Source organism: Vombatus ursinus, unplaced genomic scaffold (assembly GCF_900497805.2).
Source record: "Vombatus ursinus unplaced genomic scaffold, bare-nosed wombat genome assembly UNPS02014903.1, whole genome shotgun sequence".
NCBI classification, from domain to species: domain Eukaryota; kingdom Metazoa; phylum Chordata; class Mammalia; order Diprotodontia; family Vombatidae; genus Vombatus; species Vombatus ursinus.
The window spans coordinates 3,228,493-3,253,569 of record NW_020954681.1 but is presented as its reverse complement, the minus strand read 5'-3'; positions in this window follow the sequence as shown (position 1 = coordinate 3,253,569).

Genomic DNA, 25,077 nt, shown 5'->3' with positions numbered 1-25,077 from the left:
GATTTGTCTGCCCAAAAGATCTGTGAGTTTCAGTGGACACTGGTTCAGTCTGAATCAAGAATAGGATATGGCTTCCAAGAAAGAAAATGTAATCTTTAGTTACATTAAGAGATATAATCTAAGTGTATATTTAGAATTAGGAGCATATGGTAAAGAGGTGGTAGTCTCACTTGGACTCTGACTTGGTCAGACCACATCTGCAGTATTGAGTTCAGGTCTGGGTAGCATAGTTTGTGAAGGATATATCAAAAAGCTGGAGAGCTCCCAGAAGAGGGCAAAAAAGGTGGCAAGTAGTCTTTGAATCCAGCCATCTGGGGATCATGAAATCCTTTACTGCCTTTTAGACTCAGCTCAAGCATCACTTTCTACAGGAAGGCTTTTCAGAACCCCTTTCCACCCTCCCCATCCCCCACTGCCAGAAAGCTAATGCCCTCCCTCCCTAAGTACCTTGTATTTATTTTGCTTTGCTATTATAGATACTTAGACACTTAGATGTCTCTAATGGTTGTACATATGCTCCTTGGAGGCAGAGAACGTTTCATTTTTGTCTCTGTATCCCCTGTACCTAGCATAGTAGCTGGTATACACTAGGTACTTGATAGATGTTGATTGCTCAGCTGAAGGAATTGTAGATGTTTATCCTGGAGAAGAGGACTTAGAAGGAAAAGAATAGTTATCTCCAGATAATTGAAAAGTCCTCTTATGGAAGAGGCTTTAGAGTTTCTCTACTCTCTGTGTGCATTTATTTCCTTGAGCCTTTCCTCCCTCCTCTACTCAGTTAGTAATTCTTGTGATTCAGAGACTGAATTTCAGAGTTGCTTTGGGTCTTTTCAGAAAATTGACCTCTAAGTAAGAAATTGACTAGAACCTTTGTATCATCCCAATCTATGGTTCCCAAGTAACTGGCATCCCCTAGGGAATACCGACTGACAGAGCAGGGGAGCAAGTCACTGGAATTTCTTATAAGAGGTCATCATCCTCATATGCATATGGGCACAGATGATTTCTGACATTTGCCAGAAATAGACTTTGTCCCAGATTTAGCTTTTAAAAAAAAAGAGAGTGAATAATATCTTTGAAAGTCCGAAGAATTGAACTTCTGTAGTAGCATCACTCTGTCAAAGAAATCAATAGCCTGAGACAGTATCAATAACAATAACATCTAACATTTATATGGTGCTTTACAGTTTTCTTTGTGGTTTCTGAAATCTCCTTTGATTAGAAGCAGCTATGCAGTGCAGTGGGTAGAGTGATGGACCTGAAATCAGGAAGACGAGTTTTAAACTGGCTTCACACACTCACTAGCTGAGTGACCTTGGACAAGTCACTTACCCTCTGCCTCAGTTTCCTTATCTGTAAAATGCGCGTAATAATAGCACCTATCTCCCAGGATTGTAGTGGGGATCAAGTGAGATACCATTTAAGTGCTTTGTAAACCTTAAAGTACTATATAAATGCTCGTTATTGTTATTATTATTCTATTATGATTATTCATTTTTCTGTCTTCTTTTTAAAAATCTTTAGATCTCAAAATACCAGGGCAATCATAGTTATGTCCATTCTACAGGTAAGAAAACTAAGGGTCTCTGAGTTTATATGACTAGGTTGAGTTTCCTCAGCTAGTCAGTGGCAGGTTTTGGAGGACAAATGGGGTTGTCAGACTGCTAATTCATTGCTTTTTCCGCAAGGGTAAAAATGAGACCGGAAAAATTTGCTTCTCTTTATTGCCACCTAGTCTGATTTTCTTTTTCTGGAAACAAAGGAAACATATTTGATAGGCTGGATACTTGCAGTACAGGCTTCCTTTGTGTAAAATGACAAACTGAAGAGACATTTACCAAACACCTCCAGTGTTTATTGTGTGTGTATGTACATTCATATGTCCATTTCTATGCAGGTGTGGGTACATGTGTGTGCATGCACACATGCGTATAGGCAGCTTGGCATAGTGCATAAAATGCTATATTTCAAGTCAGGGAAGCTTGGGTTAAAATCCTGTCTCTGAAATTTACTAGCTGTATGATGCTGGCTGAAAAAAATTAACCTCACTGTGTTTTGGGCAACTCTCTAGGACTATTCTTATGCCTTTGTTGTACCATGGAATCCTTTGGCAGTCTGTTAAAGCCCATATAGACCCCTTCTCAGAATAATCCTTTTTAAATGCATAAAATAAAATACATAGGTATTACAAAGGAAAACAATTTTATTGAAATAATTATCAAAATATTTTAAAAAATCAATTTCACGAAACCTGGATTAAGAAACCTCACTCTAGGATGTATACTGTGTTGTAAATGAGTTGCAATCTCCATTAATGGATGGAGTTCCCTACACCTAAGGAATTGTGATTCATTCATGTTTCAATACTTATTCTAATTTTTAAGTTGTATCTTTGTGCCTGAACCTCTAGCCCTTAATAGACATAGGCCTATTTTGCCAATATCTATTTTCAGTCCTAAATGTACAAATCATTGTGCATTTAGAAATGTATTTTTGATAATCACATTTAAAATCTGGTTGCGTACAAACATAGGCAAATGCACTGTTTTCCTCCTAGATTTTCACCATATGGAACCCCATTAAACAATGCATACATTTCTAAGCTGTTTTATATTCAACATATCAATTCAGAAACTCAACCAGACTGGTTTTTGTGTAAGTGGCATTTTTTCCCTTTTTTTAGTCTTTGAAATTGCCTACCCAGTATGGTCCACCCTGTGACTTCACCATTTTGCTATGACAACAGAACAACAAATAGAAAGCTGATATAAAATGTTCTGTCATTGTTCGTCTAGTATATTTGTGTCTAAAAGGTACCCTAAAGATTAAGTGGATGACATGCCTTCGAGGTACAGAGGAAAAGTGGAAGAGTTGAGGTGGAACATAAAATTAGACCATTATCTCTAACCACATGTCTTTCTTTTTACCTCACTAGCAAGAACAGAGTGAAAATCCTAAGAATAAATAGGAATTAACTGATTTTTACCCGATCCCTTCCCCCACGCCACTCTGTGTAGGTTTTGCCTCATTTCTTTGCGAGGCTGCCATGTTCCAGGAGCTAGATTCATGTGCTTCTTGGAATTTCATTTCTTTGAAATCCCCAGGGTTCTCCCATGTGCTGTTATTTAGGTATGATATAAATTAAAAAGAAAATCATATGCTATATATATGTATAGCTAAGGGATTTTATGGAACAGTGCTTTAAGAATTCATGCAATCCAGCTGTTCACTGGTCTATTATAATACTAAGAAACCCAGATTTTGTCATAGAGGGGAAAAACAGCATATTTATGTGCTTGTATCACTTAATAGCTCATATTTATTTATGGCCTCTGGTGACTCCTCTCCCATATGTGCTCACAATGGGGCCCTAGGATCATAGATTTAGCTCAAAAGGCCCTGAAAGGGCATTTAGCTCAAATCTCTCATTTGACGAATGAGGAAACTGAGATTCCATGGAAGTAAAATTACTTGTCCAAGGTCATACAGGTTTTACATCTCAGAGCCAGAATTGGAACCCAGAATCTCTAACTTCCAGTCTTGTGTTTTTTTCCCCCACCATGGCATGTTTTTATTCTTATATCATTCCGGAAAAGTAAGGTAGGATTGGTCTATGCTTAGGATTTCATCATGGTAGGCCAGTGTGGTTAAATTGCTAAGAATAAATTGAATTTACTGTTGTTATTGTTTTTAAAGAAGATCCCTTCTTACTCCACTCTGTATAGGCTAATTTCTTTGTAAGGCCATCATGTTCTGTGAGCCAGATTTATTGCTCATTACTATGTTAGTGCAAAATGGGCTAAAATTTGTGATCTTGAGGAAGTGAGGTGACTTTCCCAAGGTCACACACCTAGTGAGGGTTTAGAGACAGAACTCAAACTCAGTACTTCTTCATGTTCAGGCTGGCTCTCTGTTCCATGGTGGCTCTTGGCACACGTATTATGACCCAGTATCTGAGCAATAGGGGAAATGAGGCTGTGTGTTTAATGCCTTATTTAAAGTCATACAGCTAGCAAGTGAATGAAACTAAGAATTGATCCCAGGTCTTTTGACTTCCAGGCTAGTGTCTTTCTTACCGCTCCATACTACCTCCTCTATAAATCTGGTTTGCTGTTTCTCTTAGAATTTGACAATTTTGATTTGTTCCTGTCTTTCTCTCTCTCTCTCTCTCTATATATATATATTTAACTTCTGTGATGTCTCTTCCTTTTTGAAGAGAAAGAAGTGTAATGAATGGAGTCAGATTTTCAGTTCTTCAGTAAATTGAATAGGTGAGCATAGGCTGTGAGCTCTGGCTTAACTCCCTCATCCTGGATAAACCAGTAATCTTGTGGTTTTTGAAATGTGAAATGACTTATTAAAGTTTGATCAGAGTGACCACATTGCAAAGAGCAATCTCTCTTTATTCTGTTTTCCCAAACTTTAAACAGGATTGTGAAATAAAGTGAAATCAATAGTCTTCACTGATGTGCTTTTATGAATGAGAGAGCACATTTCTTTCTTTCTTTTCTCAGGCAAATGAGTATTCATGGCATCACAGATGGGGGCTTACTGATGGGAAAATGCCTCCTAATGAATCAGCGAACCCCTTTACGATGTAGATCTTCCTCTACGGAAAATTTCCATTTCCTTTATGGAGAAAAAAGGATATTTTGTGGACAATATCAATTTTTCTTATAAAGAACTGACAGTACAATGTACAATAATGACAACTTATCCTTAAGTGTGTTTGCCTCTTGCCACTGGCCTGCATACTATTTCCTTTGCAAGTTAACTCTGTAGCTGCCTTCATCCTTGTTATCTTCTTTTTTCTAAATAACACATTTTTTTCTTAGATCCTCTAAACATTCTGCTTAATTCCTTCTCCAATGCCTTGTCTTTGGGCTGTGCCAGTGGAGCCCATATTCTTTAGTTCCTACCCATCCACAAGGGCATTGAGAACATGTCCCAGTAATGGATTTTCTATTTCTCATCCAAGGACCAGCCTAGGTAATTTCAGAGAGTTATATCACCAGAAGGGATCACTAAGTGGAGGGTTGTTTGAGCCATAGCAGCAGCTCCAAGGCATGGAGGGTTTGTTGTCTGATTGCATTGATGGAGGCAGCAGTCAAGTGAATGACATTAAAAAATCTTGAACTACTAGTATGAGTAGATATCTCTAACTTACCTGCTAAATAGCTGTAACCTAATATACTATTGCTGCTGATAGAATTTCATGTTTAGAAAGAACCATAGAGAACATCTCATCCTACCTCTTTATTTTATAGATAAGGAAACTGAGGCCCTAAGAGGAAGAGTGATTTTCCTAAAGTCAAACAGCTAGCTAAAGGCAAGGTCAAAACTAAAAGCTGTACATTCTTATTGGCAGTACAGGGCCCTTTCCACTGCATTAGGTTGCTAGTTCAGTGGTACCTCATTGCCTTTTGAATAATACCCAAACTACTTAGCCAGGCATCCAAGGGCTTCTATGATCTGAGGCCAGCCTATGTAAATATATTGTCCTGTTTTCCTATTCCCTTTGTGTATCCTTAACTCTAGTCTGCATGTTATCCAATTAACCCAACTATTTCAAAACATTTTTTAAATATAATAATAAATGGTTTTGATAATAAGTAAAAACTTTAAAAACACAAATGTAATATAGGGTAAAAATGAGGAGGGAAGAAACTTGTTCAAGAGGGGAAAAAACTATTATAGACCAGGATAATAACTTTGTGATCCACAATTTCATCAGTGTGATTGTTCCTTCCACTGGTGCAGATAGCAACCACTGAGAGGTAGTACCAAAGAGCTAGTTTGAGAGGGAGAAGATGTGGGTTCAAATCCTTGCCCTGCTACTAACTACCTTGTAGCCTTAGACAAATCACTTCACTTTTCCTGGTCACAATTTCTTCATCTGTAAAATCTGGAAGGTCAGATTTGATGATTTGTAAGGCCCCTTCCAAAACCAAATCTAAGATCGTGTGATCCCTCAACACTTTAGTAGACAATTTCAGGAATTGCTGTGGCAATATGGAACCTCATTACCAACAGGCCATTCTTCATGTGTTGGGTCTCTGCCCATGTAGCTGGGCTGGTCATTGGACAGCAAATAAAATCACTTCATCACCGGGTTCATGGTCAAAGCATTTTCAGCTTGTAGAACTGGCCAGAACCTGTACTCTAGTGGCACAGCCTTACAGAATCTAGACCCAGGTCCATGCCATGGGGAGAGAGTAAAAAAAAAAAAAGAGTTTTATGAGGGCTATATTTAAAGATGTTGTATAAATATCTTACTTGTATCCCTACCTTTTCTTAATATTAGTTTTAACACTATAGTTCTTTTAAAATATATTACATTTTAAAAAATTGTCAATATTATTAGCATTTGTTTTTCTTTGCCTTCCACCTCCTCCCCCCATACACCATTGGGGGAAAACTGTGCTACAATTTGAGTGTTGCATATTTTTTATATGCAACAACACTATTGCTATGGGACTTGGATTGCCCTTTTCCACTAAAGCACCTTCTAGCCCTGGGCTCAGCCTTGGGAGAACCTGGTCTCTACAGAGTGGGCCCACACTCCTTTTCTCCTTGTCTCTGGCTTTTTGTGCCCTACTCCAGAGCTCTGAGAAAAAACCACTTAAGGAAGACATAGATTTGGCTCAATTCTCAGGTCTCCACAAAAAGAAGACAGGTACTCAAAGTACAATGTAAATCAAATATACAAGCAGTTATTTATTTCCAACATATTAAAGAAATGCTTAATGTACAAAAAGACTTACAAATACATATTGACAAAGACTTAAAACATGGTACAGAAAATTCTAACTCCCATGGTCTTCTACCAGGAGGTTGTTACTTAAAACATGAAATATTTAGTGGCACTATTGACAAGACTTTTCACTTTTACCTTTGCTCTGTACCATGCAAACATCTCCCTCAAGGTCCGTGTGTTCTGGCAATCCAGGCTTTGGCTTGGGCTTGTCCTTCTGTGGGTCATTATCTTCTTTTCGAGGAAGCATTATAACAGCTACAGAGAGTACTTCTTGTAGTTCAGCTGGTGCTGACTGAGGGACCTAGGAGTTTCTGGTTCCTTGTACTCGTAAAGGTACCTCCCCAGCTGGAAACATCCATCTCAAGATCACTGTTTAGTCACTTATGCTCAGGGAGAGAAACACAAAGCAGAAGAGGTATCAAGTCCCAACTCAGTCTCCTCGAGATGAGCATATGCTTCAGCTGCCGTGTTCAAACAGCCACATCTCCCAAAGAGGATGGAGGAAGAGTGTAAGTTGTCTTCCCATTTAAAGTTTACTAGAATGGCTAGTCACTTTACTATAATGGCTTGCTGTCCAGTCTTCTTCTACACAGGCATCCAAATGCTACCATTCTGAAATATCCCTCAAAGTTAGGGCTAGGAATTTAGAAAGTCCAGTATACAAATGGAGCAAATGATTTTGGAAATTGAACATTTCTCAGAATTTAAAGGCACTAATGCAGCAATTAACAGTGCACAATAGAATGTGAACCTATGACAGGTGCCAGAGTAATGAAATTTGACAGCATGTAGAAAGTTGAAAATTCATTAGCACGCCATGATCTGCATCTTTAAAAATTGATTAGCATTTTTGTATTATGTAAGAGATTGCTTAGCATTTCAGGGCTGGAGCACCAGTTGTGTGGCATTTAAATCTATTCTGAATTAAAAATGATCAGTTTAAAAAAATTATAGAAAATTCTTATGCAAATGAAATGCAATCAAGCCATGCTTCAGTCTCATTATGCATGATTGATATGGACTGTAACTTGCTTAGTAATTCAAGGAGCTGAGGAATTCCAATTATCATCTTGTTTACGCAGTGCTGTAATGCACTGCTGGGTGATATTAAATTGATTACAATAAATGTTAGAAACCAACAAGATGGGTCCTTCTACTACTTGGCATTTCTTTTCCCGAAACAACAAGACTTTCTTACTGTACTGAAAACTTTGCATTCTTCTTAAGAATGTGACATACTTTTTTAGGACATCCCAATTTCACTTAAGATGCTATAGAACAATGGCAATATTAAAACCTGCTCTGTGATGCCTTTAGCAGGAGACTGAGTTTCTGGGGGTGTACACGTATGTGCATGTGTGTGTATGTGTTAACTCTTCTCCCAAAATGATCTTCTGTTCCTCATCATTGTTCTCAAATAAATTTACTCCTAGCTGTGAGACGACTGTCTTTTTGGCAGCCCATACGCCATTCTGGTTTTCTGGGCTTATTTTGTACCAGGTGTCTCTGCACTGTACATACTCCTCCTCCCTTCCCAATACCTTCTTCCTTTTCTGGAATCTTTCATGTCTAGAACCTTCCTTGATAAGTAGCTAATACTTTACATTTACAAAGTGCTTTGCATCTGTTATCTTATTTGATTCCCCCAAGCCATATTGACAGGTAGGTGACATTATTAATTCAACTTTAAAGATGAGGACTCAGACTGAGGAAGTCTAAGTGACTTGCCCAGAGTCACTCTGCTAGTAAATGTCTGAAGAGGGATTGAACCCACCTTATCCTAACTCAGGTCTCCTATTCTGTCTACTATGCAACACTGCCTTCCATTATAGAATCTTTCATACCCTATGCAACCTTGGTAATTGGTGTATCTCTGCCTATAACAACAAAGGTAAGAAAATAATCATATACTCTTGGGAGCTGAGAAATGAGTCTTGTGGCATCTTTGAAATGACATTAGTTTGTATGGTGGACCTGAGCATTCCTATGCCATAATAGGGGCAGAGACAGGACTCCTGTAAACAATGGGCTGGGTCAGAAAATCAGCTCTCATCAGATTATTGATTCTCTGGCCTCCAATTATTTTACCTGAGTCTGGATGCTCCCCCACTGGCTTAGTTATAGAGATATCCTGGTCCCTCTAGAGATCCAATTATATACTTGGTGTATACTTATGCCCTTTTTCTATTCCCCATCTCCCTGCCCTGAGGTATCCCGATTTGCCCTTATGCCTTTTGTCTTGTGAGTTAAAATGCACTGAATAAAGGCACATTACACTTTACAACATTGGCCAGCCTGCCCCTTCTATGGAAACCTCTAGGTCCCCCCAAAAGCAGTGGTAGCACGCGGAGACAGTCAAACATTTCAACTTGAGCTAACATGTCAAAGTGCTCTGGGAACCAGTTCGCCCTCTTCCAACTTCAAGGGCGATTTCCTCACTCTCTAGAAAGCCCATCACTGCACCGGGAGATTCATTCTCCCCACCTTTTCAGACCTTTGTACTCTGGACTGACCTTACAGTTTTCAGAATCATTTAGCCGTTAAGAGTAAAAGCATGAGTTGGTTTGCTGATGTGAATGTCAGAGTTTAGCTTTGTATGAGATGTGAAATTGTTGCAACGAAGCTTAAGACTCCTTAACATCAAACAGATGCTGCCTTACTCTCAGGCTTGTAATATTATGATGAAAAACAGGCTGAGTGTCTTCCTCTAATGGTACATACCTTACATTGTCTTTAATGCATGAATGAGTGAATAAAAAATGATTTGCTAAGTATGTGATAAAGCACTGTATGGGGCAGTTAGGTGGCGTTGCAGTGGACAGAGTGGTGGCCCTGGAGTCAGGAAGACTCATCTTTGTGAGTTCAAATGACCCTAGACATTTACTAGCTGTGTGACCCTGGGCAAGTCACTTCACCCCGTTTGCCTCAGTTTCCTTATCTGTAAAATGCTAGAGCTAGCTTGGCATTTCTTTCCCCGAAATAACAAGACTTTTTTATTGTACTGAAAACTTTGCATTCTTCTTAAGAACGTGACATACTAGAGGAGGAAATGGCAAGCCACCCCAGTATCTCTACCAAGAAACCCCCAAATGGGGTTATGAGGAGTCAGATGTGACTGAACAACAACAGAAGTATTACATGATGGGCTGGTGTACAAATAGGAAAGCCAGACAGTCCCTGCTCTCAAGCAGTTTACATTCTAATGGGGCACACAGCACATATGGGAGGTTTTAGCTGCAATTCAGATGGAGAGGTACCCTAGTCCTTAGGGTGCTGTGGCAAAGCAGATGCTAATGACTCTTCTTTAGTTACATTTACACTAATAAAATCACAGCAGTTTCTAATGTTGAATTATTTGACAGTGCCAAGCACTTTGGTGGCAAGAGCTTTTGTTTTCTACTGTATCTTCTGGTTTTACTTCCCAGGATGGTGGCTGAGGGCTCTGGGTTGGAAGCATCACTATTCTGAAGGCTCTTGGGTTTCAGGTCCTGGTCTGTCTCCACTGGGGTCTGAGGGGAGATGGTGGTCAAGGTGGTGAAGGTGGATTGACTTATTTGACACACACTGCCTCCCCTCTCTCCCTCAGGGTGCGTTGCTCTTCCGCCTAGGCTTGCTGGTCTTTGCAGCTTCATTTCTTGGATTGGGATGTTGAGTTTGGCTCAGTTCCCACAACACTCCTAAAGGAGTTAGATGAGCCTTAGTTGACCCTTTCCCCTTTGTAGGATGAATGGCGCTCCTGCTGCAGACCTGAATGGGATGGCTGTTATTAGACTCCACCCTTTACCCCAGTCCTTGGCTTCTGTCTCCGTCTCCTGGGATAACTGTGTCTCCTGGGTCAACTGTGTCAAAGCCTCAGCCTACCTTTTTCTCTTTTTCTTTACATGATCCTCCAGAGGAAGTTGCATCTGCCCCTTGCTGTGGCCCTGATAGACCACAGTGAGATTTTGGAGATCACTCTGCTTTCAGGCCTCGTGCTTTACCTTCCCAGCACTGGTACCCCAATGCTACATTGGTCCTGTCTCATTGTGTAGTGACCCAGCAGGGTTAGTTCTGCCCAACCTCCCCCCAACTTCTGTTCTGAAAGGCCAAGCGTGGGATCTGATTTCAGCATGAGATCAGATGACATTGGCTCGAAATTGCCCTGTTCATAGATTTATCTGACCTTAGGTCCATTTATATGAGTTTTCCCTGGCTGCCCTCCTTCCCCCACCTACGCTGGCCACCAAAGTTCACGCTGGTTGCCTTGGTGTGAACCCATTCCTGGCTTCCATTGCTTCTGGGTTTGTCTGAGCTGTCATTTGCTTCTCTGATCTGACCCTTTCTCAGACTCTACCCTTCTTATTACATGGTTCTCATTGGGATTAAGGAGATCATTTCTCTTGCTTCTCAGTTTCCTTATCACTATCTGTTGTCCTTTGCAGATATTTGTTACAGTTTCTGGGAGGCCTGGGCTCCCCTAGTGCATTTATAAGACTATTATATATTATATATATATATATATATATATGTGTGTGTGTGTGTGTGTGTGTGTGTGTGTGTATATGTGTATATATATATGTGTATATATATATGTATGTATGTATATATATAATAAAACACATTGATTTCCATGCACTTTCTAAAGGACAAGTTTTTGGCCTTATTTAAATTATATCCATGTCATATGTTTGAGGAACCCCACCCCCTAAAAAGGAATTTGGATCTTTCCGTAAATGGAAGGAGAAGAAGAGAATGATAAGAACATGAAACCTGGAGTCCCGAATTTGAGCTCAGAGGACCCAGGTTCCAATTCCACATTTGCCTCTTCCTCTCTTAACTTCTCACCATGAGCAAGTCACTTCACCAATGAGGTATGGACTGATAAGCACCTGAGATTTTCATTTCACTTCCTTCTTTTGATGCTTCTCACATAGTTGGCCCTAAGCAAGTCGCTGACAATCTTTGGGCCCCTGCTTCTTCATCTGTAAGATGAGGGCATTGGATTAGCTCGCCTCTGAGGAACCTTCCAACTCTACCAATGTATTCCTATGTGTGGCCATGATCAGGTCCAGTTATCACTCTGGGCCTCTACTTTCTGCTGTGTAAAATGAGGGCATTGGATTAGATGGTGACCTCAAATCTATGATAACTCTAAGGGGTAGCAGGATTGTCAGAAAGATTTTTGTTTTTAGACACAGGAAAATTGGCCATATTTTTAGGAAGTAATCAGTGGAAAGAGAGAGCCAAGATAGGAGGGAGCCTTGGTAAGGAATAGTTCCAGTTGTTTCTGGGAGATGAGAGGGAAAGAGAAAGGGAAGCATCATGGTACCGGGGGGAAATGGCTCTGTATTTAAATACAACTTCTTCTCCCCATCAATGTTGGGATGTGCTGTCCCTCAACATCAAACCTTCCAGTAACGCCCCCTTAAGAGCGTGGCTGATGGACAGTCCTGAAACCCAGGGACATCAGCAGGGAGTGAGGATGGTTTCCTCCCCTGACATCTCTATGGGCTACATTCTTTTTTTCTAGAACCCCATTAGTACAAGATGTGTGATGACAGCCTTAGGCTCATTGCAAGGGTCATTTTTTTTCCTTATGGCTGTGGGCCGTTACTTATTCAACTCCAGGCAGCAGTTAGTGTTAATTTTCACAGCTCACCGGAATATCTAGAACGTTTCAATATATTTTTTTCAAAAGGGTTTCTTTCATTTTGGCATGGGGACTTCAATAGCAAATGACAAGTCATGTTTTTCATAAACAGAGAAAAATTAGATGCCTTGTTTAATAATTACTAAAATTCTATTTCTATAGAAAAAGCTACTTATTGGGGGCATAAATTTTCAGTGCTCTATTAAATGAGGCATGTCTCTGGCCTTTTAAAATTCACCAAGTCATGCGATCACCATCCTGATAGAGCCTTGCACAGTGGCTGGCATTCTAATATCCCAGCACATGTGAGCACTGCTAGTATCCACTAGCTGCTTGGGATATTCCCAGATACAGAATGCTATGCACCTGCTGTGACTAATGTCTCTGCATTCTCATTTGTGAATAGGCATTAATGTGGAGCAAAGGAATCTGATTTGATTTTGGTGCCATGATCCAATGCACCCACATATGCCCAGCTATATGCATAAATACATTTCTAATTTTCAGTAAACATTATTAAATCTAAAAGGGTAATATATTGCCTCAGCTCAGAGAAATACCTGTGGCAGTTTCAATAAAACAAATTTCCTTTCTAAGGTGGGATTCAGATTTCTACTTGGAAAGACTTCCCATTCTTTCCATGCTTTGCTTCCTTAGACCATGTTTCATCCCTCAAAAAGGAAAAAAAAAACAACTCTAGTTGTTTTCTTTCTCAGAATCAAGAGACCACAGTTTTATATGATATCAGGTAGAAGAAAGGAAGCATTTATTAAGCACCTACTATATGCCAGGCACTGTGCTAGATGCTTTATAAATATTATCTCATCTGGACTTCACATCATCCTTGGGAAGTAGGTGCTGTTATTATCCTCATTTTACAATTAAGGAAACTGGAGCAGGTAGATGGTGCAGTGGATAGAGCTCAGGCCTTGGAGTCAGGAGGACCTGAATTCAAATCTGATTGACACTTACTAACTGTGTGACCCTGGGCAAGTCACTTAACCCTGATTGCTTCACCAAAAAAGCAAAAAAAAAAAAATTAAATACAATTAAGGAAACGGAGGCAAAAAGAGGTGAAGTGTCTTGCCCAGGATAACATAGCTAGTAAATTTCAGAGGCCAAATTTGAACTCAGGCCTTCCTGTCTCCAGGCCCAGTGCTCTAACCACTGAACTACCTAGCTGCCTTTTTATACACTCATCCTCACCTTCTAAAGTAATGAAATCCTTCATGGTGTAATTTATCTTTTTTTTAAAAGATATCTTTAGTTTTTACATCACTCTTACCCAGAGAGCCATCCCCTTTAACGAAGAAAAAAAGAAAGAGAAAAAGTAGAACCTCAGCAAAACTAACCAACCCTTCATCTGACAGTCTGGCAAACTCTCAGTGTTCATGTATTCAGTGTTATTCCCCCATAGCCTTCCACCTTCACAAAGAAAGGAATAGAATGCATTTGGGGCACATATGATATTTATAATCATACAGCTTTTTGTTTCAATGTGTTTTGTGATTGTTCTTTGCATTTAGATTGGGATAGGCATTGCATATTGTTGTCCTGGATCTGCTTACTTTACTTTGTGTTCATTCATATTAGTCTACCTATGTCTTCTAATCTTCACGTTCTTGATCTTTACAACATAGCAATATGCCATTATGTTCAGGTACCACTATTTGTTGAATCCGACTTGTAAGGCTGAACAGCTAGTTCTGCATCAGCCATGATGCAACAGCTAACAAGTGTAGATAGGACCCAGCTGGATCTGGCCAAGTCATCCTATTGGTGCATCATATATGGAAACAATTAGCTTGAAGTTGTATTTCCAAAGTCATAATGGGGGAGAAGAAAAAACTCACATTATTTTCTGTTAGTAAAATCGTATTTAACCAAAGGAGATGAATTAACTAAAGCCCTCCTCTCATACCAACTTCAGCATGTGTAGACATAACTCTGAGTTCTCAAAGGCTGTATATGCCAGTGGAAAACAAGCCCTAGTGGGTCCTAACAAACAAGAAAGTTTTTGTGATGGGTCTGGATGTGAATTTTGCATGTGATGTCCAAGAGCTCTTTTGTGACAGACTAGCCTCCCCTCCTCTCGCAATTGTAACCTAGGCCTCTTGTGTCATGAGGGCCAGTGGCCTAATTCACACGTGGATTACGCAGTGCTGAGTATGTGAGACCCAAGAAAGAGACTTGGCCAGAGTGAGGAAGGCCACAGTGTAATTACTCTTACCAGGACATATGGTCAAATGGAACAATGGTAATACTGATCATGTGGATTAGTTAATTTCAGGCTCCTGAATTTCTCATCTGCCTAGGACCAGGCTTCCTCTAGCATCTGGCAGAAGCTGGAGCTGCAGATGTCAGGTAAGGTGTGCTAGCTAGGACACTGAAAGGATAGAGGAATGGACAGCCACACAGATTAATCACTGTGTCCAGCTGCTTAGAAGAAGACACATTTCAGAGAAATCTGGTAAGAATTATATAAAGTGATACAGAGTAAGGAAGAAGAACCAAGAACATGATCCACATAATGACTGCAGTAATGTGGATGAAAAGGACATTGAAAGGTGGCAAACTCAGATTGATTGCAAAAATCATTCTCGGTCCTGGAGAACAGACTTTCTTCTTTGAGTGACAGAGGAGCAGTGATGCTTACTATTGCTCGGTAAGATGTGGTCACGTTGTCATTTGGTTTGGCTTAATTGGGTTTTCCTTGTTACAAACGAGGGCTCAGTAAGGAGAGCTTGTATTGCTAGATGACTATGGAGGATAAAAGAAAAGGAATCGATAGAATTTAAAAAGTAATTTGAGAAAGAGACAAATTAATCAATATTCAAAAGGTGATGGGTTCATGTAGTCCATGTCATTGGAATCCTGAATTACCTAGAGGTTACTATTATGCATTTCGAGTATAACCTCTCCTGCCTTGACTATTCCCTAACTTTGACACTAGAAACGTGTAAAACAAATTACTTGTCGGATTTCACATCCAGCTTTCTGTTTCCCACGGAATGTTGGGTTTGAAGTTAACAGACACATTAACTCCAGCAGTGAGACATATACACTTCTGTAATCGTGGATGAGAAAAAAAGTATCACTACAATAAGATGGAACTTTACACCACAGTAAATCAGGCAAGTGGAAGAGAAATTTGTTCTGGGAAAATTGTAAGTGAAGCCAGGTGTCATATGCTGATTAAGTGAATTCAGTGTGTTTTCTTTCTTCTCTGACACAGCCTGCTAACATGAAATTAATTTTGTCCTATAAAGTAACCAAATAATTGGCAATATAACAGTATAAGCTTTCGATGTAAAATGAGACTTGGCTAAGTCACTGTGGAGACAGACGATAAAGAAGAGCTGGTATAAACTGTAGTTTAGCTGACTACTTAACATTGAATATAAAAATAAACACATAATCCATGAAAGACAGGAGGGTTTATGAAATTAGCATTTTCTGTTTCAGAGAAACTTCATGAAAGTCAAGTGAGTTTTGTTTTTAATTAGATGATTCATTAAATTTATGAATGTTTCCTACTTGTGTTGAATATAACTTATTAAACTTTAATTTTAATTAGCAGTTTAATAACCTCTTCCAGAGACATAATACCTTGTTTGGATATGGTTACAACCATTTAGAAATGTTGGGCATGCTGCTCACATCCCTATCTGTTGTTCCCCCATGCAACCAGCCTCTAATCCTTGGAGTATTCCTCAGTTCTTCTATCATTCTTGCTGTTTGCTTCTGGGTCCCCCCTTCCCCAGCCAATCATTTTGCAAATTGTCTCCATTCTACCTCTACCAGTCATCTCCTATTTCATCCTCTCTTCTATTGCCCTAAGTCAGGCCTGAATCACATAGTCTGTTTTACTGGTGTCCAATTGGATTTCTCCACTTCTCATTAGTCCCCCTTTTTAAGTCATGCTGCACACATTTGCCAGAGGAATTGTCTTAATACCCAGCTCCTATCACGACATTCTCATGCATGACATCTTTCTGGGGCTCACTAGATGGTAGAAAATGAATACATACCCCTTGGGCCATCGTTCAGCACCCTTCACAATCAGGCCCAACGTACCTTCTCGGTCTCTCCTCCCACTGTTTCCCCAAATGAACCCCATACACACGCCCAAATGCGCCATTCACTGTTCTCTAAACTTGTGCTCTAATCTTTGTTCATGTGTCTCCCGTATATGAGCTCTCTTTCTTTCCATCACCATCTTTCAAAATCTCACCCAGCTTTAAAAGGTCAGCTTATATCTTCCCTCCTGTGTGAAATCTTTCCTAGTTTATCTCCTTTCTCCAAACAAATGTGACCTCTCTTTTCTCTGAACTCCCATCATTGTTTGTTACTACCTGTCTAATGGCACCTAGTCACATTCTGTCTTTATTATAGTTAATTATGTCCTTGTCTTACCTCCTCCTCCAGGCCAGAGACCTGGTCCCCCACAGTATTCAGGCAGGGCCTCACACATAATATGTCTTTAATGCAGATTTGTCAAGTAAATTTAAGTCAGTAAACATTTATTAAGCTCTAACTATGTGCTGAACTCTGGGAATAAAAGGAAAGGCAAAACCAAGCCCTGTCCTCAAGGAACTTGCATTCTAATTGTAGAATATATGAATGAATTGTAGAACGAATGAATGAACGATCAGCCAAAAGTTTTTGATGGTCACATAAGAGGAAACAGAAGAAATACCAAGCATGACAGAATTAATACTTACACCAGGACAGGTACAGTTAAAAAATCCCAACACAGCTCTATTAACTTGTGAATGAGAGATTAAAAATAAATACCTATGTACATATATGTGTATATATACCTCCCTATCAATGGAAACAAATCTTTATTTTACTTCCCTTATTCTAAACTAAGAAAAACAGTCCTGATGGCACTTTCTTGGGGATATGAAAAGAAAAGTAAACAAAATTTACAGGATAGTAGTGTTTATCCATCTGTCTGATATGAATTTGGTCTTTTTTTAGAACTGTGTGATATTTTCAGAACCTCACAGTGAGAATATGCAATTTTGCTTAATTTCAACTTGAGAGCCAGAGCTGAATTACCTTGTAGTTATTCCCAGAGACCCAGGATTCTCAGGCTATCAGGAGTTATGGCTGTATTGATTGAAATGAATGATACAGGGCTGGGAACCTAGGTGTCACTCAATAAATGATTGATTGATTGATTACCAAATGCATTCTGGGAATTTTGTCTTTAAGATAAAAATGACACAGGGTTTTTTATAAAAGTTTCGGAAGAGTACCCAATTTATTCTGGACTATGCTATTTCCTAGAGAAAACATTCTTTTGGTCAATGATCTTTGTCCATTTTTCTAAGTATTTTTCTAATATTTACTTGTTTTAAAAATTAATACAACTTTGATGCAAAGAACATTTCAGATGGAATCATAAAATAGTAATAAAATAAAATAAGTTGGGGTGAGAACATTTTTTCTTTCTCCCCTCACCCCTGACATAAATACACACACACACACACACACACACACACACACACACACACACACACATCAAATGTATAGTCACATCCAAACTAAAATTAACTAGCTTTTTTTTCCCTTGGCAGGGAAAAAAAAACCAACAAAACATCTGACTAGCCTGATTTTGAAATTAAAAAGGGAAATATACAACTTCATTAAATGAAAACCAGAAATACTAGTCATATATAATTTGGTTCCATATTCTAGTCAGTTAAGGAGGAAAAGGATAGAAATATATATATATATATATATATATATATATATATATGTATGTATGTATGTATGTATGGAGAAAGAGAGAGAGGGAGAGAGGGAGGGAGGGAGAAGAAGAAGAGAGAGGAGCCTGCAGGCTCTTTTTCTCCCCTGATTGTGATGGTGGATGGGGGGAGAACAAAGCTTCCCCTTGACCTTTCTTGTTGTCTGGATTCAGTGCCTGCCAGTCCCTCCTTAGCCTCTTGGAATGTAGCTTCTGCCTCTACAACACTCCTGAAATTGTCCTCTTTGAAGTTACTCAAGCTTTTTCCACAGCTGCCAAGGTATTTTCTGAAGGTGTAGATCTTGTCATGATACTCCCCTACTCCAGGAACTCCAATGGCGTCTCATGACGTCTCAGTTCAACTATAAAGTCTTTTGCTTACCACTTAAGGACCTTCACGGCATGGCCCCACTTCACTCTTCTGGCTTTATTATTTATTACTCTCCTTCAGTCAAATGGACCTTCTTATTCTAACTTCTACACAGCACTGTTTCCTTCCTCAGGACTTTTGCACAGGCTGTCCCCCATACCTGGAATGCACTCTCTCTTCATCTCTGCCTTTCTGAATAGTCAGTTTCCTTCAAGGCTCAGTTCTAGTACCACTTCCTACATTAAAGCTTTCCTTCTTGTTCCTTCCCCTCCAAATTGGGGCTATAACTGTGAGTATCTCAAGGACAGGCCTGTCCTCACGTCCCTAATGCCTTACTCTGTGCCTGGCTCTTTCTTAATTTATTGATTGGTTGTTAAATGTAAAGACCTGTTCTCAGTCTTCATATTTTGGAATCATGGATGTCGATCTGGAATGGACCTTAGTGAACTACATTGAGCTAATTTACCTGTCCTAAGTCACATAAGTAGGAAGGCCTAGAGTCTGAATTTATATCAAGGCCCTTTGACTCTAAATCTAGTGCTTTCCTCCCTGCATAGTCCTGTCTCTCTCTTCCTTGAATTTTCTGGAGCTATCTGGCATTTCTCCTTCACATCCCTTCCTTATCTGAATTCTCATGGTCCCCCCCCTCCCCCACTTCTCTAATCACCTCTTCTCCATGTTTTCTAGTGGTTCATCTTCCTGTTCCTGTGCCTTTAATTCTGGCACTTTCCAAGGATATCTCTTCAGCCCTTTCTCATTCCCTCTGGCAGTTCTAGTCACTTCCAGGTCTTTACTTCTCATTTCTAAGTGGCTGATTGTCAAAGGAATGGTTCTAGTCTTGATATCTTTCCCTGGTCTGAGGTCTTCCGTTTCTGGTCACCTCTGTGGGATGGACACTTCATTGTGGATATGCCTCAAAAGCAACATGGCCAAAACTAAGCTTAGTATTTTCCCTCTGCTTTTTGATTTCCCTGTTTCTGTTGGTGGTGCCATCATCACCCTGGCTCCCATGGGGGCCATTCAATATCTTCAATTTGTCCTCCTTCTCCTTTCATATCTGAGCTTTTGCTAAGTCTCATTGATTCAGGTTCTGCAATACCACCCACACCTGGCCTTTTCTTTCTGTTCCCACTGTCACCAGCCTGGTCTGGGCCTTTATCACCATTATCCCCATCTATGTAAGCCTCCTCACTGGTGCCACTGCCTCCCTCCAGTCTATCTATCCCTACAAACCATCCTTTACATGATTTCCAGACTAATTCCCCATTTCAAAAAGCATTTCAGGTTACTCTTCTGCTCCCAATCCTTTAATAGGGAGCTCAAGAGCCTCCATAATCTGGCAGTGTTCTCCCCTTACAGCCCTATTTCACATTATAGCTTGTCACGCTCTCTATCCTGTAAACAGACTAGACATTTTGTGGTCTTTATTCTCTTCTCTCCTTGCTATCTCCATTCCTCTATATTTTCATTTATTTATTTAGAGATATTTAGAGATTTTATTTAGATATTTATTAAGACATTTTAAGTCTTTCCAGCCCTGTTTCCTCTTCACTTTGATACTTTAATTGATCAGGGATCTAATCAGTATGGGCACTCTTTCTACTGGTTCAGATTGCAATCCATCCATCCTGTCTCATCTCATTTGGCTCTTTTCCACAGCTTTCTAAAAATTTTCAAAAGAAGATCTACCCAAGTCATTCGAGGTCTTCCTATGGTTACCAGGATCTCATGGATACCAGTAGTGCACTTTGACTCCTCATTTACTGTCCCTCACCACAGCTACAACTAACATTGCCAAGACAACCAGCACCTTGCTTCAGCTTGGAGAAATTTATCGAATGTAAAAGTGTACTGTATATAGTCCTTCCAGGGATGCAAGGCGTTAAGGATAAATAAGCTGAGATGATGGCTTCTAAGTGAATGAGAATATGATTAGATCTAAGTGGCTATCAGCCTAGCAAACTGCAGGCTGTTTATTTCGTCATAAAACAATTACCAAATTGTTCTGCCCTCTTCTCTGTTTTCCAATGGACTAGACTCTCTCCTGCCATGTTGTTGTTATTTAGTTGTTTCAGTCATTTCCGACACTTTGTGAGTGTATTTGGGGTTTTCTTGGCAAAGATACTAGAGTAGTTTGTCACTCTGGCTCATTTTACAGATGAGGAAGCTGAGGCAAAGAGGGTTAAGTGACTTGCCCAGAGTCACTGAGGTTGGAAGTGTCTGAGATCAGATTTCAACTCAAGAAGGTGACAAACAATAGGTAACAATACTTCCCCTCATTTAGGAAGAGTTATAATCCCATTGGGCAGCTAAGTGGCCCAGTGGATAGAGTGCTTGCCCTGGAGTCAGGAGAATCTGAGTTCAGATCCTGGTCTCAGACACTTATTAGCTGTGTGACTCTGGGCAAGTCACTTAACCCTGTTTGCCTCAGTTTCCTCATTTATAAAATGAGCTGGAGTAGGAAATGGCAAACCTTTCCAGTATCTTTGCCAAGAAAACCCCAAATGGGGTTAGGAAGAGTCAGACAAATTGAAACAACTGAACAAAAAGAAAGAATCCCATTGCTGCATTTCCTCCAATACTGTGTTGGAGGAGGACTTAATGAGACCTCTCTGGGGGAGTAGAAGTAGCCTGCTATCCCAAATTCCATGGGCTGGTCCAGATGATCTCTGAGGTCCCTTCCAGTGTTGAAATTCTATCCTCTAAGAAGCTGAAAATAATGAATTCTCCCTCCTAGTGAGTTGAATTTATTTTATGTCCTTCAATTATTTTTTCATCAAAAAGATTCAAGGGTGCATTTCGTCTCAGGCAGTAGTTGCCTAGGATGCCTAAACTATTAGTTATGTGTCTGTTCTTATTATATAACAACCAACTTCCCCTTCTGGTCCTCACTGATGATTTTTAATTCTGCTTCTTGTATGCACTCTTTTATAACCTTCTGAGGCACCTCTAATTTTGATTCTTCTGAGACTGTAGTGACCCACAATTCACAGCCATAGAGTGTCCCTAGGACCATTTGGTATTTACTCTAGCTACATATCTGTGCATATATCTTGTGCATAGCTACAACCCAATAGACCAACTCAACGGGAAGTACATCCAGATGAGCATAATCTAGACAATATTGGGTTTTTTTGTTCACTTTTTCCCCATCTTTTTTTTTTAAATTTGTATGTGCATGTGAGCCAGCATAAATGTCACTTTCTCTACAAAGTTTTACCTGATCTTCCTCCTTCTGAAATGACATTTCCTTCCTTGGACCTTGTACAGCACTTTTAAATGTATTCCTCTGACAATACCAACTGTGCTGAGACTGTATTTTGGCATTTGACTTTTTAATTTAATTTAATATAATTTAATTTAATTGTGTCTGACTCAAGATAAGCCTGGCTCTTAAAAAAAAAAAACAAAAAACTTCAGTTTGACTAAAAGTTCTATTATTAAAGCTTTTCATTCCTTTTTTTCATGTTTTCTTTAGCCTAAATATACATTTATACCCCCAAACTAGAAGAGTGATCTCCTTTCTCTGAATATGAATGCAAATTAGTATATGAGATATGCAGAAAAGCCAAATAAAGTGGTTGCACATCAGATAATCCTTATCACCATCCTGTCAGATTATTATCCCCATTTTATAGATGAAAAAACTGTGGTTTGTTCAGAGTTTTGGTGACTTATCCAAGGTCACTCAAGTAACAGGGCTCAAAGCCATTTCTTTTCCTTATAGAAGATGTCTCTGTGCAGCTAATTCAGTTATATTCAGGAAATAAGTACCTACTATGTGTGAGGCACTGTGCTAAATTCTGGAATGCTACACAGGCAAATGAGCCCACTTCAAGTAGCTTGAGATAAATGGAGAGAAAATGTTATAAGAAGAAGCAAAACTAAAGTCACGTTTACTTACCTTCATCTTTTCCTCCTCTTTGCCCTAAAATCCTTTTTTCATTCCCCTCACATATTTATACTCACAGTGACTTGCTCTGAATATGATGTCTTAAGATAATTCTTCCATTACCCCCAGGTGTGTAATCACACTGCAGAGATGTTTTTGTTTCCATAAGGTCACTTAGAAGGCAAGCTACCCTTCTCCATCCCCCATTTCCCAATGTGCAAAGGTTTTATGTATATGTATGCTTGTATTTGTATATGTGTGCATATATATATATATATATATATATATATATATATATATATTTCTAATCTTGGGGAGCACATGATATGCATAAATGGGTAGCAAAATGAACCCACCTACGTCCTTACCTTGTTATATTATTTCTAGTAGCCTAAATGAGATTAAACTGTCTCCCTCATCCCTATTGAATAGAGATGGCCCTTCCAAGGGACTGTGGCTGCCTTCGCAAGACATACAGTGGTGGCAGTGGAACCCAAGGGAATGTGTGAATATGGAAAAACAATGGAAGCTTTTCAAAAAGAAATATGGCTAACTTATTGACTTTAACATGTCAAAGTGTTGTTACTGAATGTCTCCAAGAAATCCGATGTGAAATTACAAATGCCTACCACTGATTGAGAAGATTCTCAATGTTATCTTTGGACTCTAGGAGTCTCTGTGGTGTAATGCACCTTCATGAGGTTATAGAAGGAAAGTACTTTGGAAAGTTTCAAGAGGTATAGAAGTGCTGGTAAATATTATTATCAGAATGATAATAGCAGAGTATAGTTGTTAGGCAGCACAAAATGGTACAATTACATTTATTTAAAGTAGAACTGAGGGTAGTTCTCCTAAAACCAGATTTGATACATTCACATGAAAACCATCCTGCTCCATATTGATATAGCAAACCTGTCATGCTTATTCTTAACCCTGATTGAAGTCATAGGGCCACTTTCAGTTCATCTGTTTTTATATTTTCTGTCATAGCATTATCCCTTAATTATTCACAAATATCACAATAAGTCTATTTTAGACGCTTGTAAATTATGCATATAAATGGCCCAGGAGTTAGGATCTGACAATGGCCATCATTCACAGGCTAATTTATCCTTTGATGATAATGAAACTCACAAATACTTGGGGATGGCTGTGCCAAAGCATGAAGGGAAAAAATGGAAGACTTCACATATTGAGGTGCTCATGATCAATCGATGGAAGAAAATGCTAACACTGACAACTATAAACTATTCATGTAAAACATCAAGTGCGATATTTCTAAAACAAATGCTTGCCTGCAAATAGTACCTGTGGTACGTGAAGATTTACAACTGCTTCCTCATCAGAATCAGTCTTTAGCACCGTTATCTGCCTGGGTCTAGAGGATTGACTTTAATATCCAGAGGTCTGTGTCCAAGTCATTCTTCTGACATATATTAGGTACGGGACCCTAGGCCGTTCATTCCACCTTTCAAGATAGGACCTTAGAAACCATCTAATACAGCATCATCATTTTCTCAATGCAGTAACAGCAGCACAGAGAATTTAAGTGGCTTGTCCAGAGCCACACAGTTAGCAAGAGTTTCAGGTCAGAATGAAATTCAGAATGAAAATCCTCTGACTCTTGTGCCACTACACCATACTTGTTCTCTTTCAGTGCCCCAAGGGCACTCTCAGAAGGCCAGTTATAATCGACAAGTTGCAGAATTGGTTCTGTGTAGGGAGTTTCCATACTGGATATGCCCCATCACAATAAAATCATCAGTGTGGACAAAAGATATATTTGGACCAATAATAGCACCTACTCAAGAGGGTTGTGGTGCAAACTCTAAAGGGAGCCTAGGGTGGCTGCTGCATGGACAGCAGAGTCCTTTGGGGATCATAGGGCCTGGGTTCAAACCACATCCCTTTGTGACCTTGGATTATTCATCTGCCTTCCTTGGGCCTTGATTTCCTTAATTGTAAATACAGAGGATTTGACTAGCCATCCTTGAAGCTTCTTTCTGATCTAAAGCTGCAATTCTGGGATCCTCTATAAATGCCAGCTATTGTTATTATCATTATTTGTGTTTTCGGCTGCAGAAAGTTGCAGTCATTATATGGAGCAGCCTTGCGAAGACTGGCCCTGCCCCTTCCCTTCTTTCCTCAGGGGAAACATCATCAAAGCAGAGGCATGGCTCATCAATCCTAGCCTATGACAAGTGACTATTTGGAAGGTTGGATTCATAGTTAAAGGGGCACTCTATTTCTGGGACTATTTTAGGCTACTTGAGCACCAGACAGGATGTATTGATTGGACCAGCAGACCAGCATTGAAGATTGATACGAAAAAAATGGCATAGCAAAGTGGGAGACAATTCTGTATTTTGAGGTTTTACCCCTCTCCCTGGTATACCATTTTCCTTAACTCAAGGAAACACATATGTGGTGGTTATGGAAGAAATATTAATATTAATTATGTTAATGAATGTTATTAAGATCTTAATCATAATGATACCTTTCACTTTACAAAGAATTTTTGCAACCTCATCTCATTTCAACTCAATCCAGTAAGGATTCATTAAGTGCCTACTATGTGTCAGGCTCTAGAAATATGGAGACAAAAATAAAAACAATCCCTACCCTTCTGAAGCTTATGGGAGAGGAGGAAACAGCATGTGTACAGATCAAA